Consider the following 7,350-nt stretch of genomic DNA (forward strand, 5'->3'; position numbering starts at 1 on the left):
GGTATGTGTTGCCATCCGGCTATGGGGACAATCAAGCCTTCAGCAAGGGGAGAGGGGGTGCTGTGGGGACATCAGGTTACTTAAACAAGCCTTTAGCAAGGGGAGAGGGGTCTTTCATTCCCCCCTTTTTCTTTATCATGGATAGAATCCTATATCCATTCGCTTTGTTCATGAAGTAAGTCAGTTTGAGAGCCGGTCTGTTTAATTAGTTGATATTGCTGTGTCAGTACCATTGTCTGGATTACTGACAAGTGACCTTTTACAAACTGTACGAGTTTATTTAAGATACAAGGGCCGATTGAAAATTGGGCTATTGATAAGGTAACTTCTTTGTTGTAATCTCAAGGACATTTGTAAACCAAGGGAGGCTCCTGTCCTGCAGGATTGTGATCTCAGCAAGTCAACTATTTATCATTTTATGGCAGTCAGGGGTGCCTGAGGAATGCTACACATATGGAGAGGAACGGGTGAAGGGGGGATGTAAGGCGCCAGCTCTTGCTTTGTCCTTAGCCAGCCTCCTGCTCCTTCATTCCCCCCTGAACAATTTTGACGCTTAAATTTTTAAGGTGGTTGAAGGTGGAAGGTCTCATCTTCTATAACTTCTTCGTGCTGAATAGGGGCGTAGAGCTGTCTCTACCTACTGAGGTCAATATTGATCAGGGTAGGAATGTATAAGGGAGTTTTGAAAGGTGGAGGCAGCTGAATCCAGCACTGACAGTGAAGAGGTGTCCTTGCGCGCGACAAGGATCGTCTGTCGTGGTGTAGTCATTGTAGCAATGGAGTCTTGGCACCAAGTAGAGAAACATGGAACAAAGCAACATATTAAGGTTAATAAGGCGATAAGAATGAGAAGCCCAAAAAAGAGATTCAGTCATAGTCCTCCTTCAAACCAGGAACTTAACCATTTACTGAGAGAGAGAGAAGGATCTTGTAGGCCTTAATTTGGGTATTCATATCTTTTATTAGTCCTGTGACATTTTTGTGATAGTCTGGGATATACACACAACATTCTGTCTTGATAATTGCACATGTGCTGCCCTGGGCTGCTCTCAGGACATCTAAGGCCATCCTATTTTGTAGGACTGCCTTGCGTATCTGTGACACTTTGGTATTAAGCTGGGAGATGCTATTTAGTAAATCATTGAGTGCCTTTGTAGTATATTTATTAAGGGCTTCTACATGCCACATGATATCCCCTAGTCCCGCAGATGGAACAAAAATGGATGCTAAGTGATCATACCATTTAAAAACAGATCATGTTCATCTTTGTTTCAAGTCGGGGAGATTAGCAGGAGTTGTAATGGTTTTAGTAATGCGCCCATGATTCCAGGAAAATCCCCTTTCCTTCTAAATATCTCCATGGGCATGTGGTACCAGGAAGGCATATTTGGAGTCAGTATAAATGTTAATTCTTAGGCTTTGGCAATGGCAAAGTGCTAGTGAGCACTATGGCACACCTAACTTTTCTTCTTCTTTCTATGAAAACTATTTTCATCAGAAAACCAACTGTCATTCGTAATTTTAACAGGAGCATCTTAAACCTGGTCATATAGAATAAGCTAGATTAATAATCTCTGAACATTTTTGCTCTATAGAGAAAGAAGTACAGTGGTCAGGTTCAGGCATACAGGTAACTAGGTTTAAAGTTTGACAAATTTTAAGTTTTATTTCTGGCATCTCTGTTAGTGTAGCCCAGTATTTAATAAGTCGGCCTCCATCATCCATTGGTGACCTTTGGCTACTAAGACAAATCTGGACCTGATGTGACATTATTACAGTTAGGGACTGTCCCATAGTGAGCTTTGAGGCTCTTTTATGAGGGCTGTTTTAGGTTTTGCTAAAGCATCTGTTTGCAATTGTACCTCAACGGAGGTGGCCTCTAGATAAATATGATTAAGGGATGAAACCAATAAGAAGATCTTTGAGTGGTCCAACCTTAACAATATCCTGATTACAGAGGATCATTGTCAAGTGGGAGAAGAGTGTGGTATGCTGGCTTTTAGGCAATTTCATTATTCCAGTTGTTTAATCATGTGCCGTGGGGTCTGCTAATATCCCCACAAAATAATAAGATTGACTAAAGGAGCTATTGTACAACTTCTCTGAAGTTTACCTCAAATTGTTTAGCTTAGGTAAACAAACATTTAAAGACAATCAAATCTAGAATTTAACATCCATAAAGGTGTGTTATTAAAACAGAATTTTTCTCTCTAAAATAACCCTCATTTACAGAGATAGCCAAATCAGGACTAATTCACTTGTGAAACAAGTTTAGTTTTGACAAACTTGGCCTATTGTTTACATAAGCTCAGCAAGAACAATGAGTGTAATCAATAGATCTTTTAGCATCTGCTTTGCTGGAACTTTTAATAAGGAATCTCTAGGTTGAACTTTTAGTAGCCTCTCCGGGCCAGAAGCCAAGCCCTGTACTGGCCATCAGGCATGCCTGCAATACCTGTCGATTTGGGCGAATTCCTCAGTGGGCGAATTCCTCTTCTGAGACCGCACCTACCAAGGAGTGACATTCTTTACTCACCTGGTGAGGCTGCTGGGAACTCTGTAAGCAAGGTATCAGGCCAACAGTCCCAAGGGGCTTTATGGCTCCAGGTTTCATAAAGTCAACCTTAGTTCTTTTAAACTGTCTGGTCATATCCGAGTCTTTTTAAATATGACATTCCAGTCAAAGCCTTGGTAAAATAACCCGTGTTTCCAATTCTTTCCTGTTACAAGGAGAACAGATTCTTATTGGACTTATGCAAATGACCGATTGTCATGGAAGAATGCTTACTTACTGAGACCTTTTGGTTTCAGAGGGTTCAGATAGAGAGAAAAGCTTGAATGCTTTGAGCTCTTTTATAAATGAGCACTTTTACATTTCTATAAGTTACAGATAACTAGGAGGAAGTATCCCTAGTCTGGAAGAGCAAACATCAGAGAGAACCAGCAATGTTTAAAGTAAGACAAAACATTAAGAGATATAACATTATAATTTTTTTTTTTTTTTTAGTTCATTTAGTCCCATGTTACTAAATCTAGTGAATGCGGCTTTAGTCTGTTTTGGAAATTCTTACCCATTTCAGTTTTAGGATTTTTAAGTAGATCAAAAATCTGTATTTGTCCTGAAAGTCCTTTATAGGAATCTCCTTGAAGATAAAACTCATTTTTCAAGAGAATTAAAATAATTATAAATGACAAAAACCCAGTATGGATATGGTTACAGCTAAAGAGACACGGGAGTTTACAATTTAGCTGCAAGGAAATCAGGTTATTTTTGTGATATATAACATTTCCATAATTACAGTATCAAGCGATGATCTCTCAAAACATTAAAACTTTAGGAAGTGCATAGAATCTCTAGAGTAATTATAGTATTTTCCCAAATGTAATCCAAGGTTTATCATTGGTTCAGTAGTATTTTATGAGCAACTTCATATATCAAGGAAAAGCCTGAGTTAAAGAAATTTTACAATTTAAATCTTGTCAACATTTGTTAAGATCTTAGAAAGTTTTGAAGCACATGCCTAAATATAATTAGGGATGTTAAACACCTGATAAAACAAAACATAGAAACTGGTTTTTCTGGGCAGGCAAAGAGAAAATCATTTACATTCTCGTAACAGGAGATCAATTAATCTAAGAAAACTTTATCCTTTGAACAGAGAATTTTAGTCTTGTACTAATGTAATGTACCTTTAAAACCCATTCATTTAGTCTATCTTAGTCCGTCCTGACCATAGCTAAAATTCCTTTTCTGAAGATTTCCCTTTATAAATTTTCTATAACTTTCCTTTGCATTCAGGTTTTGTCCTAAGCCATTTTTTTCCAAGCAACCATCTCATTTAGGATAAAATTACCTTCCTTTATCTTCAACAAAATGTATTCCCATTCCTTAAATTTTTTTTTTATTTATCATCTATTTTTTATAGAGTTTCCCTTATTTCCATCAGTCTTAGTTACACTAAGCAGAATTTGATACTCTTAGAAACCCCTTAATCTCTAGTGAAGACTAAGTATTAACCAATTGTGAACTGTTTCAACAGAATTCTTCAGGTGGCAAATTTATAAATCAGTTAAGTGGCAAACAAGTTTACCAACAAATTTAAATACTCTTAGTTTCTTTGCAGTAAGAAGTCAAAAGCACAAACCTACAACCAGTAATTAACGACTTAGCATTTTATTCTGTTTGGTTAAGACCTAGATGTCCACAATTTAATTCCATTTGTCATCCAAGCAAAACTTTAAAACTTTCAGGTTACCCAAGACATTGAAAGCTACTTCAGCAATTACCCATTAGAACTTTGAGACAGACAACCATCAGTTTAGTTATTTCTTTGCTAACAAATTTTAATAAATAACATGAGTTTATTTGACCTTCAGTAAACTTCGAAGTTTTACATTTACTGCTGATAACTTAAAAGACAGGTTTTATCTTAATTAAACCAATAAACTTAACTTAGTTCCAACACTGATTTACGTTCCATCTGGACCCACTCCACTTTGAATGTTTACCTGAGACATGGTTGGGAAGATCTGGAGTGAGGGGGTGTTAGTTCCAGGGGGTGCTCTTCTTGCTCCTTGACAGTGAAGAGAGAAGGAGCTGTGGTGCATGATCTAGAGGCCAGTCATGCAGGCTGCACACACGTTGGTACAGAAACACGTAAGGGGGAAACAGAAGAAACAAAGCGCTGCCAGGAGGCAGAGAAAAGATTCCCGGTTTTAGAGCTCATAAGGCCCAACAGAGGAGCAGACGCCATGCTTTCCCATTAGCCAGGGAGGGGTTAGGCAGTCTAAGTCAGGCCAGAGAACACATGGAAACCTCCCCGAAACAAAGAGTTTCAGCAGCTGCTTGGGAATATTCCCTATAGTCTCTGTCCCGAGTCAGACCAACCCCAGTTGGCTCCAGTTATAGCCATCAACACAGGAAGTGAGTGAGGGAGAAGCTCCCACATCTATTAGGAGAAACAGAGAGAAATAAAGCCAGAGTCCCCTTTGCCAGGGATGGCCCAGCAACCTGGGTTTACTAGAAGAAGGCTTATTTACATAATTATTATCCAATATGTCAGGAGGAAATTTACTAGCTGACTCATTGAATCTGGTTTTAGCTCTTAATACCTATCTTTTATATTTCCTTCCGATATGTACAATGTTGCAGACAAGGGGAGGGGGACCTTTCAGGTGCTGTGCTGCTCGCGTCCCTCGCGGGAACTTAGGAGCGTCTTAGCTAAGGTCTATCCGTATAAACCCCGGACCAGGCTACTCCATGGAGTAGATGACCGTTATGCCATATGACGCTCCGCGAGACTCAGGGTGCAGCCCACTCAGACTCCGTAGCCAAAGGCGGTGGAGCCACATAAACATTCATACAGTCAGGCATTCCTCAGATTCAAGCGGATCAGACATTTTCCCCTAAACAGAATGTTACCTTCATAACTGATACAAAGAACATATAGACACTTAGGACGTCGACAGGATAGCCTGGACACAAGAGACAAAAATAGAAATTGCTGTGCGGTTTCGGTTCAGAAATCGAGACTACGGGTTATGGTCAGGAGGAACGAGAGATCCTCTCTGACCGACAGGTGGCCCAAGATAATGGCCCTCTTCGGAAACCCCAAGGCGTCCCCTGGAGTAAACTGAAACCCCCGAGGCGTCCCTCGGTTGCAGCAGGGGAGAAGTCTGAGTTCATCAACTCCTTCTCAGCCTGCCCCAAAATACGGAGCAACAACGTTGTTGTATGGAACAGAAAAACAGACAAACAGAGAGACAGAGACACGGATGACAGAGACACGGATACTGGCCAGCTTACCTCCCGGTGGGGACCGGCTGGAGTCTTGGGTGGGACTTCAAGAGATCTCGGTGGAACCTCCAAATGAAAGACCCTGGAGCCGCACCCAAGAATCAAACAGCACGCCTCCACTGGATGCAAATTGCAAGAGGTTTATTGGTTACACAGGCGCCTGCGGACGCATCAGCCTTTGTGGGCTGAGCGCGCCGGGCTAAGTTGGGGAGCAGATTATATAGGGCAGGGTTGGGGTGGCGGGAAGCAAGCTTACAGAAGCAGATGCTTGGTTACAGGAATCTGATTGGTAAATTTAAATCAAGCATTGTCAGGCACTGGGTTTAAGGCAAGGACACAACGGTTTGTTCTGGTGGGCCTTGGCTCAGCACTCTGGAAAGTCCCAGGTACACTCTATTCCTCATTTGTCTTTTCTTTTGACAGACCGGGTGATCACAGACAATAGACATCCTGGTATGTGTTGCCATCCGGCTATGGGGACAATCAAGCCTTCAGCAAGGGGAGAGGGGGTGCTGTGGGGACATCAGGTTACTTAAACAAGCCTTTAGCAAGGGGAGAGGGGTCTTTCACATCCTGGTAATAAATCCCACTTGATCATGGTGAATGATTTTTTAAATGTATTGCTGTATTTTGTTTGCTAGTAATTTGTTGAGGATTTTTGCATCTATGTTCATCAGAGATATTTTTCTCTTTTTTATGGTGTCTTAATCTATTTTTGGTATCAGGGTGATACTGGAATCATACAATGAATTTGGAAGTTTTCTTTCTTCTTTTATTTTTTGGAAGAGCTTGAGGAGAATAGGTATTAACTTGTGTGTGTGTGTGTGTGTGTGTGTGTGTGTGTGTTTAAAGATTTTATTTATTTATTTATTTAACAGACAGAAATAGAAGTAGGCAGAGAGGCAGGCAGGCAGAGAGGGAGGAGGAAGCAGGTTCCCTGTTGAGCAGGGAGCCAGATGCGGGACTTAATCCCAGGACCCTGGGATCATGATCTGAGCCGACGGCAGAGGCTTTAACCCACTGAGCCACCCAGGTGCCCTTAACTTGTGTTTAAATGATTGGTAGAATTCATCTGTGAAGCTTTCTAGTCCTGGACTTTTGTTTGTTGGGAATTTTATGATTACTGGTTCATTCTCCCAGCTGGTAATTGATCTGTTTAAACTTTCTACTTCCTTTTGGTTCACTTTTGGTAAGTTATATGTTTCTAGAAACTTACCCATTTCTTCTAGGTTGTCCAATTTGTTGGTATATAGTGTTTTCATCGTAATCTCATATCATTGTATTTCTGTGGTACTGGTTGTTACTTCTCTTTCATTTGTGATTTTGTTTATTTAAGTCTGTTCTCTTCCTTTTTTTATTTTTTAATAAGTCTGGCTAGAGATTTATAAATCTTGTTGATCTTCTGAAAGAATCAGTTACTGGTTTTGTTAACCTGTTCTTTTTTTTTTTTTTTTTTTTAAGGTTCTATGTCACTTATTTTTGCTTTAATCTCTATTATTTCCTTCCTTCTGCTGGTTTTGGCTTTTGTTTGTCCTTCACTTTCTAGCTCCTTA

The 7,350-nt window shown here is 40.2% G+C and overlaps 1 long non-coding RNA gene across 2 annotated transcripts; it reads right to left on the minus strand.

The window, feature by feature from the left end:
• Window positions 1-2,114: 2,114 nt before the first annotated feature.
• Window positions 2,115-6,360, minus strand: LOC131826784 (uncharacterized). 2 transcript variants are annotated; one of them, XR_009351744.1, is made up of 3 exons: window positions 5,807-6,360; window positions 4,510-4,631; window positions 2,115-2,720 (listed from the first exon to the last, which is right to left on the minus strand). It is a non-coding gene; the product is annotated as an uncharacterized LOC131826784 (long non-coding RNA). The 2 variants fall into 2 exon arrangements; XR_009351745.1 differs by having other exon boundaries at window positions 4,510-4,685.
• Between the last annotated feature and the right edge of the window lie 990 nt (window positions 6,361-7,350).

The sequence above is a fragment of the Mustela lutreola genome, chromosome 3 (genome assembly GCF_030435805.1).
Source record: "Mustela lutreola isolate mMusLut2 chromosome 3, mMusLut2.pri, whole genome shotgun sequence".
Taxonomy (NCBI): domain Eukaryota; kingdom Metazoa; phylum Chordata; class Mammalia; order Carnivora; family Mustelidae; genus Mustela; species Mustela lutreola.